General features: G+C 36.4%; 1 protein-coding gene across 1 annotated transcript in view; it reads right to left on the bottom strand.

Annotated features, from left to right (window-relative positions):
* LRMDA (leucine rich melanocyte differentiation associated) overlaps positions 1-27,181 on the bottom strand; it is a 641,174-nt gene that overhangs the window by 335,403 nt on the left and 278,590 nt on the right. The gene's annotated exons all lie outside the window — the stretch shown is intronic.

The raw sequence follows: 27,181 nt of genomic DNA, 5'->3' as shown, positions 1-27,181 counted from the left end.
GAACTATAACGAACTATTTCTTCCCAAAGAAAAGTTCTGCACAATAAGCAAAAGAAATCTTTGGCTCACTCCTTTCTATCTGTTGTGGTAAAACTTTCCAAAGGTAGAGACATAGCAAGAACTCTTGCTGCCTACCAGCCAAATATTTACAGTAAGGAATAAAATGTTTCTTTCAAGTTTTCCCTTGGTGAGACACAAACAAGAATCTGGAAAAAAAAACAACAGAAGTAAAAGCAAAAAATACCTTTATCTGCAAATTAAGAACAATCAGACTGCAAACTTTTAATGCAGGAAACCATTTCAAAATACGCCTCCTATTCTAAAATTACAATGCACCAGAAGTAACGGAGCGATTTCTCTCTTGGTGACTTTATACAACTTCAACAACTTTTTTACTTACCTGCTGTGCAAACCAATAAACTTCCCAAGCTCAGTATGTTGGTCACTCTTTCTCCCTTCCCTGTTGCCCCTTCCCCCTGACCATAATGGGACAGTTCCCTCCCGTATATCCCCAAAGACGAAGATGTGCCTGGTAAGTGAGAGAGGTCAAACATGAGCACAGCTATTTATTACATATACTGCAACCAGATGGAAGTAACTCATCCATCAAGGAACTCATCATCCTCATCACATTAGCTTCTTATAAAAGCCTCCTGCTCCTTCTCTGAGCTAGAGTTCAGCTTCCTCCCTTCTGTGCACTTCTAGAAAATGAACCCTCTCTAACCTCACCGTCATTTTCTCCTTAAATCATTGCTACCTATTTCTCTATGGTTATTTTTAAACTTTACTTTTATCAATACCCATCCTGTAGTTATGGGAGATATTAAAAGTGTACCAGGGCAAGGAAGGGCGTTTCTGACACTTGCTCCCTCATTCATCAGCCCCTCATAGGCCCATTGGTGACAATGAAAAGATTTCACAATACCGTGCCGCAGAAACTCATTCTCCCACTCATCCATCATGCTCAACCTAGCAGCAGTTCTACTGACCTAATCTGTAATGCCTCGATGCTCACTGGAGATTTCTTAAAGGTACCCTTCATTGTTGTTAGTTACAAAGAATAAGCATGTGCTATTAGATAAGGAGATTAAATGGTGCAAGAATTAATGCAATACTGTTTCATCACCAAGCCTAAGGTTCAAAGACTGAAGAGTTAGAATCAGTGTGGGGGATGCCTTTTTATCTGCATTATCTTGAAGATCATACCAACAGAAGATTAAAGAAGTTTTAAACTCACTTCTGGGTGTAGACAGGCATTAAAGGACCAAGTGTGTCTCACTGTCACTAATTCATCACTTTCTGACAGTTACAGGCTAATAGGTGCCAGATACTCCACAATAAACCAAAACCCACAGTAGAGTCTGTAATTCAGAAATGACAGTCACAAGTAAGGAAGCCATAGTTGAAAGCTTTGATGGAGCATACTTTTTTCTAAAAGAAATAAACAACACCTGTGTGAGCAGTTGATATAAAAATGTAGGACACTATGAAAAACGTAGCACAAATTTTGTATGAAGGGGTAGAAGAGAGCCAGATGTATGATTTTATCACATTGACCAAGCTACAAAAGAATGACAACACACAGTTACTGATGAGCATAAATAATAGCAATGAGCGAAACGGTCAGTAAAAGTTCAAAAATGTATTGTGTCACTTCACTTAACTGAGTTACCTATTGTTTTTTGATGGTGCAATGGATCAGTCATTCACAAATATGCAAAACTAACCATGCAAGATCCTTTGCACATCACAATGCTATTCGTATGAGGTTTACAAATAGCTATGCAAAACTTTGAATTCATTATTTAGAAACAGATATAAACACAGACAAAAGTGTAGAAAGTGTAGGTGCCTCAAAGACAAAAACCTCTTTAGAAGCATCAGTCTGTGGTTTGAAATACAATCCAAGACCAAGGCCATGGTCATTCTAAGAGGCCAAGTCCAGACTGTAAAAACAAGCCCTGATCTACACATGTGTTAAGACAGCATACTAAACTGTCAACAAATAGAATTTTTTGTTGTATTTTATGCACAGGAAACTAGGGCAAAAGAAATTAAAAGACTTGTTGAAGATCACACAAAAGCCTGACACACTGGTAAAAACTGACCCCAGGATAAATTTTAGGCCAATATCCTTATGCAAGTGTTCATCTCTATATCTTCCATCTTTAAATACTACGTAGAAAATATCAGGCCTGGGTAAAAAGATTGTCATAATCCTCAAATGCAAAGAACTAAATAAAAACATTATGCTTCTCAAATGCTTACAATGTGCTTTTTGCAGTATATAGAGGACAAAGACGTTGCTTTCCTCTGTTTGTTCTTTAAATACTAGTGAGAGCACAGAAGAGCAGAATATATAGTACTTTTTTTTTTTAATAGAATACCCTGCTCTGAGCAAAATACACTTCTCTAGCTACTACAAAAGAACATGGAATCATGCTAAGACCTGCATTTTTAGTAGACTGAAAGGCTATGCTGCCTGAGTTAGCATACAGCATTTATCTCCCATGTTTAAAATTGGTGTATATGCAATAGTGAGTGGCAATTTAACTCAAGACTGTAAAATCACAGCAAAAAAGCCAACAAAGAAGTAAAATGGGAGTAAACTGAAAAATGTCTCTTAACGTTGTTTAAATTCAAGCAGTATAGAGTTCACTTTTTGTTCGTATCCCTTAAAGAGAATCAGAGCTTGCAAAGCACTGAGCACCTGCATAACACAAAATCACTTATTCAAAAATTTTCTATAAACTTTATAGGTCTAAAATGCTCAACATGGCACATCACATCCAGCACTATGCAGGAAGGTAGATCCTCAAAAGAATATCCTTAGCATAACTATAGTACTAAATACAATTGTTGCAGTACACAATTAATTTTTGGTAGCCTACTGGAAATTCCAAGACAAGAGGGAAACCTATTTCTTCCACAAGACCTTTGAAAGCATTTAAGGCCATGACACTTGCTGCGTTGTTCACATTTCCTTTTAGCCAATTAACTCTCTTCTGACATCCAGTTATCACCTTGGGTTATCATCTAACAGCAAGCCACTGCAGTGTTTCTGGATGTATGCATATTTTGGTACTTATCAAAACTCTTCCATCCTATTATGTGAATATTTCATGCTATTTCTCTTTGAAGCACTGCAAATTCAGGTTCTAACCTAGTCTAAAACATTTACAGAAATAAGGACTGCTACACATTTTTTTGGCAATAGTAAAGAAATGACACATTTAGAGAGAGAAAGAGCTCCTTTCATAAATAACAGATTTATGGTCTATTCTATTGTAAGCACTTCCCCTGAGAATGTTAGTCAGCATGCTCTGCTTTGTACTATCTTTAGCTCTATTAGCTTTTCCTTAAGTAATTTGATATGCCTACCCTTTGGGGGGGGGGGGGGAGAAAAAATGAAATTGCAAGCTTTTGTACCAATATCCACCCAATAGTTAAATAAGAAAGCAGTGACTTAAAGAAGATTTGAGGTAACCAAGCTCCCCACAGAATATGACCCTGAAAAAATATTACTCGTAGAGGGTATATGTTAATCACTGAACCCTAGAAATCTCATCTGAAACATGTCTAATCAGTAATAACCAAACTGTCATGCTTTGAGATGACTACATTTCCCAGAATAGCTAAGAATGTTCCAAGGATCAAGATTCATTGTCCCTGTCCTGAACAATTAAGGTCAGGATTCTCCAACATACAGGTTAGACCTGCTTCTTTCTTCCATGTCAGGACTCTGGCACAAAGCTTCTCTGTATCCTGCAAGCAGAATGAGCAATTCTGAAGACACCCAACCCCCTCTCAGTAGGAAACCAATCCACCGACAATTTTCCTGTCCTGACTTGATGAGCTTAAAATTTTATTAGAAGAAAGTAATATTACAGCTCAAATGAACTGATAGATGAAAGAAAGCCACTGTAACAAAGGCACAGACGCTGACCTATAATTTGGACATCACAAATCATAATTAAAATGTAAAATTTCCAATATAATGAACACATGGCTAATTTAACATATGTATAAAATATACAAGCTTTTTCTTAAAGTATTTTTGGTAAATTAAGGTATATTGACAACTACATTTATAATATTGTAGTTTTTTCTAAACATGTACTGGGGACGGAAGAAGCATGGACTGTCACACTGAGGATGGCACAGCTTTCTACACTGGAGCAAGGCATAACCTCAAAAGGCAAAACCATATTTCAGAAAGTGTTATTTAACACACTGATGTGATAAGGTTGAAATTCTCTGACCTAAGACAAGCTATTATTGCTAACTATTCCCTAAACCCCACTGCTGTGCTTTGGGGTTGTTTATTTATTTATTTATCAGTCTTCCAGTTTGCTAAATCCAGCTGCAGACCATCTGATCTCTGATTTCCTCTTAATGGCTCTTCATGTTGAAGAATGACTGCTTAGAGAAATGGGTTTCAGTTTTGAACAGTCTATTTTATTAAAAATTAGTTGCAGCTGTAAATACTATGGGTAATTTTAAAATATTAGCTTTTTCACAAACTGACTTACAGATCTAATACAAAAATGAATAGCTGTGTTACAAGAAAATGTGCTGTAATAATTGTGTGTACTTATATATTTATGCAGTGCATTATATCCCAAAATACTTACAAAAAGTACAATCCTGCAATTCTATAAAGCTCCATAAAGTAGGATTAACTTGATTTTTTTGCCAGGTAAGTAAAATCCCTTTAGACAGAAACAATAAGGCACAGGCTTGGAAGAGGAAAAAAAAGAAGACGCAATTACATTTTGTGCCTAGTTTGTCAAAATTAGTCTGAAACATTTTTAAGAATTTGCATATAGTATTCTGATCAAGAGAGAAAAGCAAACAATATCCACGTGTTTTTAATTTAAGAACATCATCACTGCTTTACACTATAAACATTTTGATCTTAAAATGTTGGTCCTCATATTTTCTAATGATAATCTGCAGATTTCTTAACACTTTTTTTCTATAACGTCCAGAATCTTAAATACCATGGACCAAATACCAAGCTATAAAAGATAGTTATGAATGTTTTTAGTTACTTTGAAAAAAAATAAACTATTTTTCTCCAATACATTTGCAACAAAATCAACATTTTGTGAATGTGCAAGACTAAAAGCTAAGAACCTTCCTTAACCTGAATCTTAATGTAGGAAGCAGCACAGACTATAATGGTGGTGAATTAAGGAACCAATTTTCCAGTTCCTGTAGTTGGCTTGGCAAAACCAAGGGGAAGCAAAAACATCCAACATCTTCCAGAGCACTGCCTCCCCAAGAAAAGGAAAGCTACAGGAAGAATTGCAGAAATCCCAGGTCAGTGGGAACACTTCCCTCCAAATTGGATTATAAATTGGTTGGATTTGTGAGGCCAATGGAAATCATGCAAGTAACTGCCTGAGGCAGCCTAGAAAATCTCACCTACAGTTCAAATTACCATTACACTAACAAGAAAAACTAAAACACTGCAGAGAAGGTGGTACCGTTTTATTTGAACTGTAGCATGTGTTAAACTGTACCTGTATCCGTGATTAAGTGTATAGACTCAAGTCGTGTGGAAAGAGACTTTTTAAGAGTTTCACACTGACAAAATGCAACACTTACCCTAAGACAAAGAAAAGCTCTGTACTCATTTCACTGTCTTTTACTGTATAGCCTACATATGAAACCTGAGATCAAAGTACCCACACATTAAAACAAACAAACCACTGCAATAAATACACTTGCTGCAGAAGTAACACCAAACTTCAGCCCAGGTTGTTACAAACACCAAGCATATAAGGGTGTTGTTGGAAATAATGAAGCAGTATTGTGTCCAAGTACTCCACTGAATGTGTTTGTGAGCCAGGTATTCACTGGGTATCCTTCTTTTAATCTGACTTTAAAAAAAAACGGGAGAAAGCCATTTCAGAATTTTTCTTTAACATTTATCTTAAAAATGGCCCATTTGATTTGTGAACATCTCTAATGTATATCATCAGTGACTGAACGAGTTTTTTATATGATTTTTGACAATTTAACAAGTCCTGCTGACAAATTAAATGGTTGTGTTGACAACTTAACTGTACTGCCAATCAATATTTTCAATTACTTTCATTGTCATTCAGAAAAAATACAACACGAGGTCATACAGTGGTAAAACCAAGTAAAGAAAATAAGATAATGCAGATTTGTGGGGGAGGGGGCAGTAGGACAAGACTGAAACTTTGAGGCACAACATGTAATTTAAACATTCTTTATTTTTCAGAGGAGAGGTTAGGTGCTTCAGAGTAACTTCTCTAATTTTAGATCTTAGTGACATCTCATTCAGAATACAACACAGTTTCCTTTCTTTCCAATAAGCTATTTAAAAAGTCATTAAACTTGAGCTGCTGCCACATGGCACTTCCAGTGAAATCATCCTCTTTATTCCATCACTTCACATAATAATCTACATGTTCTTAACTACTAAATCAGCCCTATACAAGGTAGATTAATGCAATTCAAGAGCACTACTGGTCAATTCAACACATTTTATTCTGATTCTTGGGTCACAATCCTGACTGACACAGCTCTTTGCTGCGGAAAGAGCTGTATTTTCAAACATTTATACCACATTGAAGAAACACTTCCTGCATATTGAACTACAATGCCAAACTCCTTATTGTAGCTCTGTTGGAAAATTAATGCATAGTGGCAACCAGTTTACACAAAACTGGTAGTAATTCATGGTTCATATAAAAACTTACATTAATTAAATGACCAAGAAATTACTTCATGAATTTTACTTTTCCTTAATACAATGGTAAAGTAAACTTTTTTACCCCCAGATGCCCTTACTTTCACAAGTAGGCAGGTGGTATCACGCTGTCTCACTTCCAAGACTTTCTACACCATGGGCTGCCAGAGTAGAAACCAGTGCTTCCTTTGAGGACAGATGAAACTTGCTAATAAGGACAGGTGTTAAAAGGCCCTGAACCTTCACTAGAGCCATGACTGGTTAACTCTGTGCCTTGAGGAACAATCAGGCAGTTTAATCTCGTATCTCTTTCCTCAAAAGATACAAGGATATCTGGATAGGATCCAGTTATGAAAGCTAAGTGCTAGCAGTTGCCATAGTCTCCACATTTTTGTAGTTCACCAATTTAAATTATGCAGAAGAAAATTTGCTCACATGTGTAAGGGGAACCTGAGCTTTCAGTGCTGTGCACCCAACACTGCTGCACATTGGAATGGGAGGAAAGGAGATAGCTAGAGGAAAGGACACAGGCAAACAGACCAAAAAAATTTAGAAGAATGGGGATTTAAAAATCTGTGCAGGGAGAGCACTCTTTGGAGGCAAAAAAAGTGTGTGAGGGTACCTGTTGGAAACTGAAGAGAAGCAATGAAAGTAGCAAGTAGATAAATATTCAGAGGTTAGGTTATAAAGATAAAGGGAATAAAGATATGAAGATGAGTCTAGTTTTCAGTTAACCCAAGCATTTCAAAAGGGAACACCTCAAAATCAATAGTAATTTGAAAAGCAAAGCACTGCTCAGATTACATATACTATATGAGACCAGGTAATCCTCTCTGCATAAGCCTAATACTGTCCTATTTTTGTCAGAATACCAAATGCCAAAAATAGCAAAAAAAGAACTCCAATAGAGATATTTGTTATGATCAGTCTAACTCCTACTTGTTTAAATGATTCTAGAAGGCCAGGACTATTAAAAAACATTACCAATAATACAAGCAAAGTGATATAGCTGGTCACTCCATTTATAGATTTTTTTTTTTCTCCTTGTATTATAAATCAATTTGTTTTTCACTGTCATATGGGGGAGGAATAGTGGGAGTAGCTTTTCAGGCAATTCTGTATTTCACAGTCCAGACCAGAGAAATAAGCATGGAAAGACAGGAAGGATACTTTACCCCCACAAGAAATCTGGAAAAGGTACACTGATACAGTGATTATATATTTCAAACAATTACAGCATTCTTGGTAAAAATCCAGTCCAGCCTTTGTCCACAAAAAGCAAAAACCTGAGAAACAGATCACAAAATATTGATACTGACCATAATTCATGAAGTTCAATTCTAGTATTTTATATTCTTTTCTCTATTAACTCCATATTTAAAGCTTTACTTTAAGTTGTTTTCCACTCCATTCTAATTTTGAGGCTTGTTTTAATGTTGTTACCATTTATATTTAACAAGTTCTATGCATAGCAGACGCTTTCAGTTAGCAAAGGCAAACAATCACTGACCATTCCCCTTGACAACTGTTTAAAAAAAAAAGTGTCTGTGATTAAAAAAAATTATGCTACATCATCAAGTCTTCATCATTTTAAGATGCACATTTTCTATGCATGTCAGTAAGCTTCCAAAGCCACCAATACACAGATATACTTTGAGGGGAGGTGGGGGGAGGAATTAATAAATTTGTCTTATGAAGCAGCATCCTGCAGAAGTTTATGTGAAAAGACAGACTTCTTGAGGCAGATTCTATTGCCTGTGTTGCTGCAAAACCAATGGATTCTGCACAGTTCTGTTAACCATCAGCAATTATCTTCCTGTCAAAGCTAAAGGTAACAAATTTCCCCATATCCAGCAAGGCTATATCATCAACTGGACACCAGCATCATTTGACAGAAACTAAATCACGACACCAGCCAAGAGCTCTGACAGACAAATGTGCTGCCTCTGAAAATCTAGGTCTATCACTCAGAGGAGGAAAAAGGTTCTCTCAGCTGGTCTTTCCGAAAAGAGATTAAATGTTGTAGATCCTGCAAGTACAGTACCAAGCAAATCCTAAACATGAGAATTATTAATGGACTTTACTACTGGCCTTTTTAATCTTTTGCCAGCATACACTCATCTATTTTACCTTGGCCTGTCTTGTTTCCTGATGGACATAAAAGGCAGGAACTGTGCATTATCCTAGTCCTAATCAGTGACAGCAGCACAAGAACAATGTACCTCTACCTATCATATGGATAACATTTTAGCACTAGATGTTCTTTTATAATGAAGACTATGTAATAAAAGATACCTCTAATATGTCCTGTCTTTATGCTTAACAATAACATTCATTTCATGATATGCTACATAATGGGGATATCTGTTCTTAACCTGCTCAGTAACAAAGTACTGCATTATCACAGTGCAATTGCAGTTTGGCTGGAATTTCCTCATAATCTCTGGCTGGAACTCGCATCTTTTTTCCCCAAAGGGACATGCAGTACAGTAGATCAGCCTGTAACTGCAAAACTACATTTTGAGTATGGCTATCTTTAACCCATGTAATACCCAAGGTATAAAAAATGTGATGCTTTGTAAAGTGGTGCTATATATTGTTAAATACAAATCAAAGAACTTTCATTGACAAGTCAGTGAGGTATTTTTCTTGCAAGATCTGGTGTCACACTAAATGAAACCACAGACACAATTTATCTGGTCAAAGTTCCACTGGAAAGCCTATGGGGGGGACTTTGATGTCTGAGGGGATTGATAGTGCCAGAAAATGCCTTTCACCCCTAGGTCACTGGTTCAAATGTGGGCCAAGCTAGTTGTGACCTTAAGCTGTTACTATCTGACAGCTGTTCGATGACCTGTGTGAAATAAGCAGATTCAGACCAGTAGCTATCAGGAGAGATGTCCACTCTACATAGAACATACAGCTGTAGCATACATCAGTTAGCACTCTTGTTGGAAGCATCTGAGGAGCTTCCAGCAGCTTGAGGAACTGGACCACATGAGCATGGTTTCTAGAGGCGCTGACTCCAAGTAGGGGCTGCTATATATACACTGCTTGTTTTTGGAAAGACCACCACCACACATATCCTATATTTCCTAAGGCCTTGTTTTAGCCCTGTAAGATTGCTTTCCAGAAAACCAAATGTTTCCCTCAGATAACTTAAACTACTAACCAAATGCCCACAGCACACACTGTGAAATATGTTAATTAAATGTAAATCTCCAGATTGTATTTAACACAAGTGTTTATAATTTAAACATAGGAGAGAGTACATTAAAACAGAAAGCTCAGTTAAAAAGTTCAGGTTTTTTACTTTACATGTTCAAGTGTTCTGCTAAATTGACAGATTTTAAATAAAAACAGAGGAAGTTAACAAGGCCAGGACCCAGAGTTAAGTGAGAAACAGTGCAATACAGATGCAGAAAAGCATTTCAACTGTTCCATTCTGGTAGCTTCTATTGTAAATACAAGACAACAAACTTGGGGATTTTTCCCCTTTGGAAGATGAGGGTTTAATGGGAGTTCTACATAAAGCTTAAGCATAATTCAAACATTTCCATAATAGAACCAAAGTCGTACATTGTAAAGCTTGAGTAAAGATACCAACTGTTTTTTTCCCCTTTGTTTTTGATCTCTCTTACATAGAGAAGAAAAAGTACTCTTTAATCTAAAATGAAGATTATACCAAATATGAATATAGGAGCATGAAAGCTTCCAAAACTCCATCTGCTTTTCTGTAAGCTTAGAACTCATGAGAACGTACCAAACAACTTCTAAAGCCTAAGATCTAAAAAAGGATCCTCTTAATTAAGCTTTATATGGGCCTTCAGCTTAATTAGAACATAAAGCAAACTGATCAGATACCAGGCACTTACTGAAAATTCTCAGTGGTTTAAACTGATTCGTATAAGCAAGCTCTGATACTTGTATGGGCCCATACTGCTGCAGAATTTTAGAAACAGAAAAGTTAGAAGCTACTCATCTGGAGAAATTAGTTATTTAACAGCTAGCTAATTCATTATTAACATATTCAAACAAAAAAAAAAGGTAACCTGAAAATTCTTAATTTGATTCTACTTTAAACTTCTTTGTGATTCCTAAATTACCTAAACAAAAGGGCTACTCTTATTCATTCTGCATCAAAATGACATTTGTGAAACACCACTTTTTAATTAGTACGCTTTATAATATGGAACAAAAAGTACTTGAATGAAACACATAATTAAAGCATGTCACGCTGAATCATCTTGATTTATATCACAATACACCAGTGCCATGATACTGTTGCTGAAGGCTCTGAGCTCTACTGAGGGAGGACATATTTACCTACCAGCAGGAAATCACATCCAAGAGTGCTTCAAACCTTAGCTGTCCACATTCGTGTAAACTAATCCTATTAACAGACTTGCCACTGTGCTTGATCTGAAAGGACTCATAAATGTAGTCTAAGACTACAGGCGGTACATCCCCTCTTCTAAATACTGATTAGCTCTTGTGGGGGATGAGAGCAAGAGCAGAAAGGGAATAAAATAAAACTACCAAATTTTTCAGCCTGTCACAGTGTAGTAACTAAAATATGCTTTTTTCCTTTACAAATTATTATTTCTGTTACAAACCATTGAAGGAAGTTTATAATGTCAATAACACCTGAGAAATCAGTTACTACTGTAGTTAATGACTGGTTTGGTAGATCGTTAACTGCCCTTAACTTCCCATGAGTGGTTAACTAACAAACCAGTCATTATCTACTTCATGAGGATTAGAGGTTAAACATAAACTAGATTACAAGCTATAAATGCAAGTAATTTGAAATGTTATTGGTTATTACAAAAATATATGGTCATAATTTTCTCTTTAATGAAAGGGAGCATGTTTTTAGTGGTCCCTAGTTTCTTGTTGAGGCTTAGGGAAAAGAGATCAGTGCATGAGTAACAGCTAAACTCTTATGATGGACACCTGGGGCTAGGTGGCAAAAATTCATACTTGCCATTTATCCATGTGATAAAAACATAAAAATAGAATTTTATCTGTACAATAGACAAAGGGTTTGTAGTCTGTGTTCTTATTTTGCAGTTCAAACTGCTTGTGGCTGAAAGATACTGATTTTGCATGCACACACAGAGAGGGAGAAGGGTCAATCCTTTGCTTGCATTGTGGAAAAAAACACAGATCTTAAGGATTCAAATATATACGACTATTGGTCCAGAAGAATCTCTCCAGTGCAGTGGTATAAACACTCACAGAAAACTGGACTAAAATTCTCTTCAAGAGAAATCTCATGTGGTAAAATGTATTATTAACACACAGAAAAATAATACAGAGCTTCAATATGGATATTTCTATTTCAAATAATGAAGTGATTAGCTTAAAAATCGCTGGAAACCTACAATATTTCCAACAGTTTATTGCATCTTGGAAAGAGCTTTTTTGCCATAGTGTTATTCATAATATATTACACTGTGCTGCTTATATTTCTGTGCTGCATTCTTGTATTCTCATCCCCCTATCTCTCAGCTCTTTGTCTCAAAATTTGAAGATGTTGCCTACACGTGAACAAAAACACACACATGCAAAAAATATATTCCTATGTTATTGGATAATGTAAAAATTGTTTTCAAAAGCACAATAAAAAAAATCATGGAGTATATTAACTATTTCACACAACTTTACTCAATAGCTTTGTCCATATCAGGCTCTACAGTCATCTCTCACTAGGGACCAATTCATAAAATCAATAGATCTCTGGCCTTGTCCTGAAATAGGTAGCAGAGTCAAGGACACAAATGCAACAGGCAGCTAAACATACTTCAAAGGCTGCCAGAGAGATATCCACATCTTTTATTCCAGCAGGACAACTGGCTAGATGATGGGAAGCATGCAAGTCTGCTTCTCTCTGCCTTCCCTTAGAAAGTTTGGACCTGCAAGCAACAGCATGGAAAACTTAAATCGTGGCTCACCTGCATCAAGGGGAAAAGTACTTGTTTTCCAATACCACATAGGGTATAAGAGGAATACTGAGGTCTGTACAAAGGGACAATTTTGGTGGCTGGTTTTATGTTTCTTTGCATTACTCAGACTTCTGGACTTCTATAAAGAGTGAGGTTATTCAGTAGCTGAAGTCAGAGCAGAGTAGTTGTTTAAAGCTTCCAGGAAACTACTTATTAATTATACTATATATATTAAATCAAATGGTAAGAAAATAGTACTGCAAAATGTGCTGAACCAGTCACCAAGGTTAAACAAAATATCCATCAATTTCTGTTCCAAAACTGATGCCTTTCCAAATGATTAATGAGTTAATTAAAACAGGTAAATCTTAGCTTTACAGCTAAGAACTCAGAATCAGGTCCAGAAGCAGCAGACAGCTGCAAGAAAGAGTCTAGGTGCTTAAACATCTGTAAGTGAACTCCAAGATTACGCCACCATATCCTGTGGTGGTAGTGCAAACTGAAGAAATATTGTACAGTGCTGAGCTGAAAGTCATCTAGATTTTCAGAGATTATCAGAATGTATTACATCATTTGCAAGCGCTAAAAAGAATGAAATTGAAAATGGGGCAGGAAAACAGTATTCTACACCCACCCTAGTAAGCTCAACATGGGAAATAACTAGCTATGTCCTATGCTGCTCAAAGAGTTTGAACAGCCTCTTACACTACATCTCACATTTATTTGTGGTAGACAATGGAGTAGAGTAGGACAATGGCCAAGTAATTACATGTGGAAAATTCTATACAAAAAGAAATGCTCTCAAACCTTAGCCTAACGGAAGATGATAAAACTAAATCTAAAATTAAAAAAAAAAAATAATCCTAAAAGAGGATTGAAAATTCACAAAATATCAAATGACTTTTTAATCATGACAATTATTTGTGTCCTCCTTTAGAATTAAATACAAAATTGAAGTTACTGAGGGTAACACTGCTGGTGTTAGGCTTGGAGGATCACACATTGTGTATATCTAAATATTAGCAATTACAAGTGTACTATAACAGGGGAAAAACAAAGCTATACAGTTTATTCAAACACTAGAACTCACAAAAAAACCGAGAAACATTGTTTCTTAAATAGAAAAGGTTAACTCCTGAAAAAAAAAAGCAACTTCCCTTAGCCTACAGCTTTGATGTTATAAGCCTTCAATGACATCATCTTCTAAACCTGGAAACTTCAGGCAGGCTTATGTACAAAAATTTACAGAACCTTTCAAAACATACCAGGTGCTAGGAACCCTCATGTCCAGCCTACTCAGTCCAAATGGGTTCCCCCAATGCACACTCAGTCCTGTAGCACAGATACAAACACCCGAGTCTATCTAGCTCCCCTATAGCGGTTGCCAAGCTCAGCAGCGACAGTACGCTACCTACCAAGAAAGAAAAAAGAAAATCCAAATTGCGAACCCTTCCCTGATGTTCCTTCACATAACTTCAACTAGCACTGCACAGAGGACTAGGCACAAGGGGCTGCCCCACCACTGTCCCAAATGATTCAGATTCAGATAAGAATCTGTCAGCCTGGAAATACAGCAAACACAACATGATGAGATATCAAACGCAATTGTAAGAGAAGCAGAAGAGGTAATGTGGGAGAGGATACATGTTAAATTGGTGAGAACAGAGAAAAAGACCACTCCTCTAGATAAAAGACACAGGCCTTTACTGAAGAGAGCTCCAGCCAGAAAGTTTGTCACACTGCAGCATATTTCCCCAAAAGACAGGCTGAGATAGTAGCTAACCTCAAGGTCAACACCTACCACCAAGCAACAAAGCAGCAGCAATTATATATGTTAATACACTATTCTTCTATCTTACTAAGCCTCCATTTTCACACAGTGTAGCAGACATTCTCAATAAATTTTCTATAAAGCTCCTCCTGGCCTTAAAGTCATCAATAACCACAGAGAGCACAGAATACACAAGTATGTTCCAGTGGACAGAAAGCAGGACTAGAAATGGCAGAAGAAAGATCTCATCCTTGTACTGACCTCAAACTCCCCCTTTCTCTGCCCTCAGCATGCATGTGTTTTCAGCTGATCAGGACAGGAACTTATAATGATCTACATCACTGGCTTGAACCCCCAAACTATTATTGGCATCTTCCCCCTCACACCCTACTGGAAAGTCTTTCCTTCACGCAGCATTTTAGCAGCCTCACTCTATACAGACAACCTCAAGTGAGCTAAGCCAGAAAGCAAACATGGAAGCAGAAGCATTTAACGACATAGGTATTTAGAGTCAACCAATTTTTTTAGTACACTGTACTTTTGTAAATTGCTTAACTATTCAGAGAGTTTTCTCTACAAGAAATCTGAATTTAGAGTCAAAAGAACACCAAAGTTTCAGATGCAGAGTGGGAGTTTATATTAAAATACGCCTTTAAACTGTCTCAATGTTATCCACTTTCTAGTGGCTAATCTAAATTAGAAACAACAAAATATAAGTTGAACAAATCTACAACAAATACCGCCAAGAATATTTTCATGTTTTGTAAGGGGTTTTTTTGGGGCGGGGGGTTAGGGGGGCAAGAAATGGGTAGCAGGGGAGAAAAAAGGATATATGGGAGAGAAAGGATAAAGTGCATATGATGTACTTGAAACATATCCAGACCATTTTAAAAGCTGAAAGAAAAGGCTTTTGAGAGATACATTTTGGGGACTGAAAGGAGAATTGATACAAAAAGCTAACCTGGCATGATTTTAGGGGATACATCTAAAAAGCCTAATCATTGATAATTCACAATTTGTGAGCCTGCTGGGATTTCATGCAGAGCACTAGCTTCACTACGGTAATTGGTGCTATTGAAACAACACTGGCTCAGCAGCATGCTGCTTTCTTCCTCGCCTCTGGGCACAGGAAGGATCAATATTTGTTAGGATTGCTTCTTGTTCCAACAATGTAAGATTTACAATACTTGCTAGGATTTTCACTTTGTCTTCACACAACTCATCAGTGGAACCCAATTACTAACCTCAGACAAACAACATTAACATGAGCCTCTATGCTTCTTTATTGCCCTTCATCCAAGTCTCATTTCAGGGTCTTCAGGCAGTGCCACTATAACAGATACTACACTTTAAAGTGTGCTCCAAGGAATAAATTTTCAGTCTTTCATTACTCGTACCTTGATTTACTTCATATCATCTTGCCGCTATAGACAAAGATAACACACTGTAAATTACAGCCATCCTGTCTTGTAGTTTCAGAAGTAGGGGGAAGGCAGGGAGTGATGCTTTTGTGCTACAATTAGCACTGGGCACCAGAGCTTCATTGCTATTATCACTAGTGACTGAAACTTGTTATATCAGAGATGCAAAGCTATTCATTCATATAAATTCAACACCTAAATTCCTGCATGTTTATTTTGCACCCTGATAAATTAGAAATTCTATAGTAGGAGAAAAATACATATTTTTATATTGTTTATAGTATTAACTTAAGATAGGTAATCCCATTTAACTTTACTCATGGGGCTATTTCCGCAAATTTTTCAACCTGAAGTCTTAATAACCCTGTAGCTTCTGATAGCTTGCTGTTCGTTACGCTCTCCTTCAAGCTCAACACGGAAGCAAAACCCCAATCTGGATAATTCTGTTTCAAATGTTTTAACGACATAGTTGGCAATAGAAGGCTTGGAAAACAGTCACTGGAAAAATTCCTTCAAGTTAGCTGTTGCAGTACCCCCTTATTTGTCCTACAATTTCCTCCATCCTCCATCCTATTCCAGTGGCTGATAACTAAGAACATTAGTTTTATGCGACTTGTCAAGCTCAAATGAAAAGAGAGCTAACTTTAATGACACTGCAATTAATCGCCCCAATAGACAGACAGCTAAAAGACAAGATATTGACTTCATTAAGGATAATGTATTATGTCATTAAGTTGGTAGGGTCACCTTGTGTATCATATATGCTTGCTAATACATTGGCATTTTCCTCAAATAAGATAAATTCACATATGAGTGATAAAGCTGATTAGAAAATGTTTAATCTAAAGAGGCTAGTTTCCTTATATTCCACTTTGCAGCTTCAAGTGTAAGTGAACTAGTAAAAATTCATTATAGATCCTGGTTTACCCCAAATAACAGGTACTAGCAATTTATAACCTTTCTGGGTTGTTTGTTGTGGTTTTGGTTGGGGTTTTTTTGTTTTTGTTTTTGTTTTGGGGGTGTCTTTTTTCAACTTCAGGCTCAAGTATTATTTGCACAGACCACATTTCAGTTTGTTTTTAAATGTATTATTTTCTTCAGTACATGTGAGGTTAAAATGACTACTGCACACTAAATTAGTACCTGTCTGTATGAGGGCTTAAATCTTGAGTCAGGAGCTTGAAATGAGTTAGATTTGGAAGAGGCATTACAATAATGAGCTATTATAAAGCTGATCATTCCTTCTAACTAAGAAACTTCTCTTTTTAGGCCCATCTAAAGGCAGTTTTGCTAGGTAGAGATGATTTTATTTTTTAAAAAAATTCAATATAATGGAACATTTGCCAAGTAAGATACATGTGAAAGCAATTAATGACACTTATTACCACACAAATAAAACAGGCTTTGATTTTTGCTGCCTTCCTACTCATTTCAATAAGATATGCTGGGTAGGGATGTTCATAGCACCAACGTTAACTTCTCATTTTTCCAAGTAAGCAGAGACCTCCTCATTTCATTACACTAGTGACTATCTGCACATCGTATTTTTGTAAATTACTTAATGTAATATAAACCTAATGCACTAGAAGAAATCTTTTTATATACATGCTCTGCCCATTCCACTGACTGCTTCAATAAGCTGAAAAACAAAAATAAATTAGGCACTATTTATTTTAAAACCTCTTGACTACAAGATTATGCTACTGTTCTTAGATTTACATTTCCTAAAGAGGTCTCAGATTCCAGACTTATTTATTCAGGTCTGGCCTAACAGTCCATCTAAGTCATTTATAATGATATTTACTATCCTACTTCAATTATTGTTTTAAAATATGTTACATAGTATGCATAAGACCAGGGTAAAAAAATAAATAAAACTACAGAGCTGCTTTATTCAGTGAGCAACCAAGTGATACTTCAAAATGAACATGATTGTTTGCCTGTTGCTATTACTTTACTTCAACAGTTCCTCAAGAAAAAAAAAATACCCTGGAGGATAAGTCTGTTAATGGTCAGTTTGCCTCAACTGTAGGCAACACAGCACAACCCTCCTTGAAAAGAACAAACTCTAATTAGCATCACCTACAATCTCTCTTTCCAAACCATAACTTTTAACCTGTACCCTATCTTTTCCAATATTTCCATTAAGGTTGTCAAAAGCAGAAGTTTGGGAACCTTTCCTTGTGACCTTGGCATTTCTTCTCAGGCTTAACGTATTGGCATTTTTTCCTCTGACTGCATCGCTTCTCATTTGTCATGATTATTGTTGAATTTTTCAACTGTCATTCCCGAACGTAAATCAATGGTTGTCGACTTCCCCTTTGTCATATCTGCACTGCCAACAGCCTTTCCCTTCTAAATGAGGCTTCCTCCCTTTCCATCCATTAAAAAGGGCCTGTCTTTTGGAGAAGTCAATTCTTTGTTAGGTCACTCCATTTATCATTCTCCCAATCAGTACCTGACACACTTATTCAGCCAGGTCTTCAACCACACAATCATTGTTTTTTTTTTTTTGGGGGGGGGGCGGGTTGGGGGATGCTGCACATGCTGGAGGAGGACAGAGAGAAGGGGGTACTTCATTTATGCATGGGTTTTTTTGTCATTCATCTTGACCAGTTTTGTGTTTTTCAATGCCCTTGTATATTTAGGGTCTGTAAAAAAAAATTCATTCTATGTTAAAAGAAACAACAACAAACAACACACAAGCATCAAAAAAACAAACTGGAACAGAAATAGTAATGGATTGCATGACCTTTTTGACAAGGTTTAAGTCATATAAAGTTATATTACAATAAAACCAGTTCCTAAGTAGAATATTGGTTCATAGTGACTTACAGAAGCCTTCAGGACATGACTTGTTCAATAAAGAAAAGGAAGTTAGTATCTGTTATTTATGTGGCTACAGCCACGTTTCGTTGAACAAACCCACAGAGCTTCAGTCCTCTGTACTAATATTTCAAACAGGCCTGCAAATGACATTATTAAGGTGCTTTTGTGATCGCTGGATATTAGGTAAAAATGCCTGAAGTTGATTAGAGCTTGCCACAGGAGCAACTAGTAGCAACTAGCTTTTCGGCAACAATAGCTTTTTATTGTTTCCTGTCTCAGGTTAGAGATAAGTCAGTATCTAACACCCAGATGTTAGGCATGCCTGGCCATAGATTTTTAGGGGCATCATGAGAAAGGAAATCTCTACACCAAATTTTTAAGAGGTATCTTTCTCTACAGTAAGCTAGGCCAGAAGTCCTGATCTCAAACTACTTTAATTATAAAAGTTCTGTCCCATGTCATGTGCAGACCCTTTCCTATTAACAAACACACACGGAAAAAGAGTGCTTTGCACATCATACAAGGGTGATTTCTCCAAGAAAGTAAAATGGAAAGATGCAAGCTCCTATCACTGTTGCTTCTCAACATGACAGAATGCTTTATATTAGCTCACATACCTAAGTTTGGCTAAAACACTAAGAAGGAAAAATCAGCAAGAGCATTTACAGGCTGGAGAAACCTAGACTTCAAAAACAACTGAAACAGGTTTAAGCATTTTACAGTCCTCCTTTCATGAACATTTAATACATCTTTCAACCTCATCGTGTACCTCAACTAGAAATATCCAGTTTAGTTTTCTCATCCCATTATTTATTTCTAATATGTGAAAATTTAAATTCAGGCAAACTAAGCAGCAAGTATTCTCCTTTAATATCTTAGTAAGCAAAGGTCTGCTGGAAAACCTTCAAAATCCTGCTGCCTTCTAGATCACCATAAGTAGGGGTCTTCTCTAGAGTGTCTGGCTCCCTACCAAAGCTATATGAGACAGAAATTTTAACACATCGTCTGCTGCAGTATCACATGCTATGTTTTTCTGTACATTTTCTCTATAAAGACTGATAAATTTAACCAAACCCCACACTATTGGGATACATATATATGGATACATATACCTGGACCTGGCATATTTGCTGCAGCAAAAGAAAGTAAAATATTTACAAATTTTGGAAGTGAGAGAAGAGAGGTGTGGTCTGAGATATGTGATTTGAATTACTTGCTGCATCACAGATTTTAATTTGACCTGGAGTCATTCAAACAGGAAGCTGGATTCTCTATATTTGTAAGTAATTACATAGCCTACATGTATTACAGATGTAAATTTTCCAAAATTATTTTGATGAAAACCATGTAAGGATCTTGTGTGGGAAGATCAGCAGCAAAGAATAACTAAAGGGAAGGTCACCACATTTTCAACACCAGAAAATTTCTTTCATGCCAGAAGTCACCTGTTCCAAGGTGCGAGTTTTGTGCTGTTGATAGAATTCATACAAATGAAATGATTTTGCCTAAAAAGAAGCAATATTATCACACAGGATGACAACAAATATGCAACATTCCTATAAATGTTACACACAGCATGGTTTCTCAAAGTCCAGTTTAACCACCAATTTCTGCATTCAAGCCTTTTAAGTGAACACACAGGAGTGGCTGACTGCTTAGGATATGCTGGTGAACACACAAACTCCATATACAACCAGTGTCTATGGGACAAACCCAGTCTTTAAGGCCCAACACATTTTTATGCATAACCTTGCCACAAGAAGGCAAAAGTTAATTCAATAGTTCCTGCTGTACTTTAAAACTTAAAAAATTGCATCACCATACAATTTTGGAAGTCAACATCTAAGTTACCAAAATATAGCCACCAAACTACCAATCTTTATATTTCTCATTAAATCCATTTTACAAAACAGAAAACAACTAGCATTATAAGTGGCACTTAAAGCTTGAGATGTCAACTAAATTGATTTATTCTTCTATTCACTGCCCTTATATCTTGCTTAATAAGACATTTTATTCAGATAGTCCTGAGGTAACAAAGGCAAAAGCTTTGCTGCTGTATGTCTTAGAAGCTTTATTTATTTATTTGCGCTGTATAAGATACGGGTTCATTTCCCTGTGAAAAGAATAAAATAGAGCTGATACTGGTTTAAATCATATCATGTAATCTCATTCTTGTCCAAGCAATAGATTTAGAGATAACAGCAGCAATCTTCCTGAAGTGTAAAAAACAGTGACCCTTCTGGAACCACAAAGCGACACAAAGAGGTGTTTTTTGCAAACCAAAAGGGCTATTAATACACAAAACACTATATTGCAAGCAACAGCATAGATTTTTTTAATGTATAAGGAGTACAAAATAACAAGCAGAGGTTGCAGTTCTAGCTCTAACATAGCTTTTTTGGGTCTAGCAAATACATTTTATTGTGTACATTCATTTCTAGTTAGGACTTTTCCTGACTGAAGAAGGCCAGAAAGTAGTATCTTATTTGGTAGGCGAATGCTGCTATTCAAACTCTGAAGGAATGTCTTTTTTCTTTTTTTCATTTTGTCCAAGTTTTATCATTCATGCACTTGCTTAGACCGTATACATTATGTATTCATATGCCCTGGCAATAAACACTACAGGAAAATTACCTGGATAAAGAAACACAGTTCGTAAGATAATCTTCCATTTAGAAGCTCACAAAATACGTATAAGGCAAGGATAACTGTAATTTCTTCATTTATTTAGTTTTGCATCTTCACATTAGGTGCTAGTGTGAGAAGTGAAGATGCTTCTTTGATTTTCTCATTATGTAATTCAAAATTGCACTCATTAAAAAAAATAAATACATTTTAGGTTCAGCACTGTGAATCCTTAAGAGCTGGGGCTTTCCCACAACCCCAAGGCATACACATTCAATGTTTAATATGCATTTCTAAAAGACAGCAATGACCATGTTGATATTCAAATGCAAACAATGCTATATTTCAATACACTTTTAAAAAAATATATGTTTAAAGCTCGTAGAAACATTCTAGATTTTACCTTCTAGTTAATACATTCTCGATTTTCTGCTGTTGTCTCAACAAAGGACTAAGTAACATGCTTACAACATTTTAACTGGGGGCCTTTTATTTCAGGATGTGATACATTTTTGGATACATGATATTCAGACCAACAGAAAGAATATTATGAGAGCAAACAATTATATGGATTTTTAGTCTCTGTTTTTTATTAATTTCATAACATGTATTTGTAGATGGAAAATGAATTCTCCCATTCAACACACTGCAAGACATAAAAAACATGAAAGCATATATGGACTGAAGCATTAACAAGTCCTTATTTGAAGTCGCTTGTCATTATGAGACAGAAGCCAAAACCTGGAACCACTTATGCTCACAACTGTGACCTTTGTTTCCCTCTCTATTGCATGTGAGAACTGCTACCTTGCATTTTATTTCAAACACAGCCTTCGTAGCACCCAGAACAAGTTTGTGAAGCAACGCCCAGAAACCTAATTGCATTTAATAACTTCTTTCACAACTATAAACTGAGTCAAATCCTGAAAAGTGTTGAAATCTACCTAACAAATAAGATTTTCTTGCAGCTTTCATTTTGCTCAGTATTTTTCAAGGTCTAGTTGTATTCCAAAACTTCTTTAACATGCAATATGCATTTTCTGAATGTCTGTGCAGAAGCTGTTACCTTGCTTTTTATTTGCATCTTTCTATTTGGATGCTATTTCTTCAGAAAAGTTAAGGTAACAAACTGGAAAAGTATAGCATGGTCTGTGTTTCTGGTGCCTTTCTTACATAGCAGCTATGCAGCACAGTGCCTTTATATGTTACCCTATACCAAATATATAAAGGTTGGTTTTTTTTAATTGTATTTTACTTTTTTTCTCTCATTTCTCCTTAAAATATGCTTGTAGCAGTTGATTAGGGGGAAGTGTATTTGAAAAACACTGATTCTGTTCTAAACAGTTGTATTGACAAATACTCAGGGTTATTTTCTACCATTTTAAAGGTTTAAATAAATTTTCCAGCATTTGTGGAAAACCTTTAAAATCAATAGGTGCTGCTATTTTTGTGGCACTGCACTAGGTAGCAGGTATAAATCATAATGATGTATAGCCAATTAATCTCAACAGTTTAAAAATTTTAAGGAAAAACTGGCTAGGTTGATATCAGATTTATAAGCTAATACCTCATGACTGGATAAAAAGAGACCTCCGAGAAAATTTATTTTAGCTCAGTCACCAAGTTCTTCTAATGCTTACAGAGGGACAAGGCTGCTTCCATAACAAAACCATTTCTGTCTCTCACAGCGATGATGGGCCAGTACAGTTACAAAAGGTGGAAGTGAAGATAAGTTCACAGTGCTATGTGGTACATTTAAAAATGCCAGAAATAGGTGCTGAGCATCTTGTACTTCTTTTTCAAAAACACCTCTAATGAATTCTACATTTCTTAGACAGTTTGCTTTCTTGCTGCATCTAGAAATGTGTCATTTGTCTATTTAAAAACATAACAGCTCACCACCCCTCCACTGGCTTTCATTGGCCTTTCTTTTTTTCCCCCGTTTAATGTCTCTAACTTTATGCCATGTTCTTTTCCTCTTTCAGCACGGCTGAGCAAGGCTGACAGGCGGATTCCTTTGCTTTTCAGGGTATTAAAGCCACTTTCCCGCTCTGACAGCCTGTTCTACTCTGCCACCTTATAGCTCTGGCTTCACACTTCTCTGGGCAGCCACTGCTTCTTGACAGACCACTGTCACTTCCCATCATCCTCTCTGTATATCCTGTTCTCTCCCCCTCAGCACGCATCCCGACTTTCCAACCAATGCAATTATTTTTTTTGACAAGCCATCCATCAGCTTTAACTTTAAAAGCACTTTCTGCTGATATCCATTGTTAAATCCCTTGCTTTTTATGGAGCTTGCATGAGAGAATATGATATCAGACATTCAAACTACCAAACCATGTAAATTTACTTTGTTCTCAGCTATGTTTCCAATTTCACGTCCAATTTTTCGGTACATTATGCGTAGTTGTTGTGCTTAATATGATGTTGTCAAATCCCATTAAAGTTCACTGCATTGCACAGCTTTAAAAACAGGTTACAATTTGCATTCTATAAAGAAAGGAAGGAGTGCAGTCTGAAGTCAAGCTGAATCTTATTAAAATTATCTGTTCAATTGTTACATTTGTAGATGGAGTAATTTTGAGGCATTAGCTGAGACACATATGAAAATGTCAGTGTGCCAACTAATGACAATGAAAGCAAAAGGAATGTATCTGTGAAACTCAATAAAGCTCCTTTGCTGGTGACATAAATTTGATGATAATCCGAGGAAATGAATAAGGGACCATCCAGTTTGAATAGGAATTACCTTTTCTATTAAATCACTTTGCTGTATTTCCACTTGGCCTACATCTTGGTCCTATGCCACAATGATTCTCTCCTGGTGGACTAAAAAAATCCCTACAGGAATAACATTCTCTGGAGGAATATCTCTCATGTAAGCCTCATAATGAATTTCAGACAGACACACTTAAAAAAACAAGGAAAGCATTAGCCTCTCTTTCCCCCGCCCCCTTCCTGTATATAAGGGCAGATTAAATTATTTGCCAATGTACAACGAGGAAACATGCCTGGTGATAAACACAACTGCAGTCTCCATACATTGTTTTATACACAAAGGCTTGCATTCTAACACATAGGAATACCTATATAAATAGATACAGGTATAAAAAATTTCAATAAGCTGCTGAAATGCTTGCATGATAAAGATTTGTGTGAAAGCTGTATTCTTTACTGGTATATTTTTGTGTAGTAGCTCAGAGCCTTTAAATCCTACCCTTGGCAACTCGTAACTTTCCTTTTCCTTGTATCAAGAGCACAGGTGACTATCAGTGATAAGTAATACTTCTATAAGTGCCATTCAGTTACCACTGTCTATTTTTCACAATTCATTACAATTAATACCTCCTCTAAGTATTCATACCATGTAGCTCAAGTTGCACTGGTGAAGTTACTCCTTCCTCTATAATAAGAAAGAGAATTAAGTCTGTTTGGCATACCTAAGTTCCCACCCTCAGGTAAAATATTCTCAGACTCATTCTGCCATTTAAAAAACATGTTAAGAGCTGGAACTTATTTAAAGAAGAGCAGAAAAGACAACACTAAGTGAAGCCAGCCTGTTCAGTCAGTAGGGGAAATACAGATGACTTACTATGAAACAATATCTGATAATCCCCAACAACAGAAGTGAACAAAGTGACTTGCTCATCTAGAAATGGTCATCTGATTATGGATTATTATGATTTACCTTTTTCAGATCCAGTTGAGTTATTAATTTGAAGAAGAAGAGGCTGAGGGGAGACTTCATTGCCCCTCTACAACTACCTGAAAGGAGGTTGTAGGGAGTTGGGTGTTGGCCTCTTCCCCCAGGTGAGTAACAATAGAACCAGAGGAAATAGCCTGAAGTTGCAGCAGGGGAGGTTTAAAACAGATATTAGGAAGAATCTCTTTACTGAAGGAGTGGTCAGACACCAGAACAGCCTGCCCAGGGAGATGGCTGAGTTACCACCCTTGGAGGTATTCAAGAAACTGGTAGTTGTGGCACTTTGGAGCATGCTCTAGTGGCCAAAGTTGTGGGGGTTTTTTGTAGGTATTTTGTGTTGGGGGGCTGTGTGGTTGGTTGTGCTTGTTTAGGGGGTTGTGCTGATGGTTGGACTCAGTGATCTCAGAAGTACTTTCCAACCATGACAATGCTGAGTCTATTATTAATTATTTCCCATAATTCTCCTAATCATGTTTCTCCAAAGAGTAATTCTTCCTATTTTGAACCACAGACACTACATTTTTTAGGTTCCCTGTCATGATTATCAGAGGCCTCCAATACCTCTGAACCTCTTCCCCTTATGTTAACCAATTGCAAACAAATAGTACATTACCTGCAAGCTGATTGTATTATCTCAGTCCTACCCACTATGTATTAATGTGTCATCAATTTTGGCGCAGTTTTGCAGAAGAAATGTGACCACTGGAAAGCACACAAGTATGAGTTACACACTCAGTTCTATCCCACATCACTGAGTTACTTTTGTCCAAATTCCTCCACTCTTCCTTTGCTTCCACTGAAAATGTTAAGTAAATGTTCTGAACTTTAAGAATTTTGAGATACTAAGATGTATTACCTAATTTTATAAGTTTTGTTTAAAAATAATAAATACTAACCCAATAAAAGTGAATGTGCAAATACAAATACAAGTATTCTGAAGTACATAAAAAGTTACATTCATTTTGTTACTAAAACATTCTGATTTCCATATGATATTGAAAAAATTGAAGATTGTAGTTCTGACCCAAGCAACTCATGAAAGATATGACCCATTTCATAATGTCTAGCCATAGCCACCAGAACAGCCATCACTATTAATCACCTACAAATTTAATTCACATAGACAAACCTAGAGGGACTTAAAGGAGGCAGAGGGTTTTTTGTTTGATAATCTGAAGAATTTTTCTACAGAATAGAAAAAGCCAATAAGAGAGGTTCAACTGACAGTGAAACATAAAATAGCTCCACAAGGAAGTAAAAAACAGCAGAAAAACTTAAAATTGGTTTACACTTGGTATTCAGAAACATTCTGAATTTTAGTTCCTTTTTGAAGCTATTAACCAACAAAATAAAAAGAGCTTTCAAATATCACCAACATTTAGGCATACAGCTTCAGAGAAAATAAAGCAAGCTTGATGCTTGCATCTTCCTTTTCTTCCCCTGAGTTAAATTCCATTACATAGAATTCATTCTTTCAAACCTCCACTGTGATGATACTTCCATCAGATTTTCTATAGAACAATGTCTACCACTTAGAAAGCAAAACAAAAATCCCTTTCAAGCTGTGGGGAAAGACCCAGGTACTAGTAATAAAACTTCTGTGCACCAGTTCCACTGTGAAGGTTACTAAAAGTTGCAGCCAGAGAAGCATGCTATTTCTTTCTGAAATCTGTTTGTGTCCAAATGTCCTGTGAAAAATTACACTGCTCAGGAGACTATTTGGATATGAAAATCTAAATCCCAAATTATCCCCATGGATCTGCAAAGTCAAGTTTCATGATAACGAACTAAAAGAATTAAAGGGTTTGCAAGTGCCCTCTGTAGCTAAGGACAACTTGAAACGTCTTCTCTGATTTGCTCTTCTTGTGCATAACATCCATTTTCTACTGGAAAATAAGCAATTACCTCAAGCACTGGAAAAATGGTACAATTAATAAAGGAGAATGAAGAGGATCACTTATCGCCCCCTTTTCCCCATCTTGCTACTCCACTTTCTAGCAAACTTGTCTCAAAGATACCATAACTTAAAAAATAATCTGCTTTTGCTCTTTATCTCTCTTATTACTTTAAATGAAGAAACTTACACAATATAATAATACACACACCAGTCTCCATAGGGCTTTTAGTTAGCTACTCTGTGAGAAAACAGAT

The sequence above is a fragment of the Apus apus genome, chromosome 4, assembly GCF_020740795.1.
Source record: "Apus apus isolate bApuApu2 chromosome 4, bApuApu2.pri.cur, whole genome shotgun sequence".
NCBI classification, from domain to species: domain Eukaryota; kingdom Metazoa; phylum Chordata; class Aves; order Apodiformes; family Apodidae; genus Apus; species Apus apus.
Note: the sequence above shows the minus strand (reverse complement) of the source record. Positions and strands in the feature narration are given on the sequence as shown.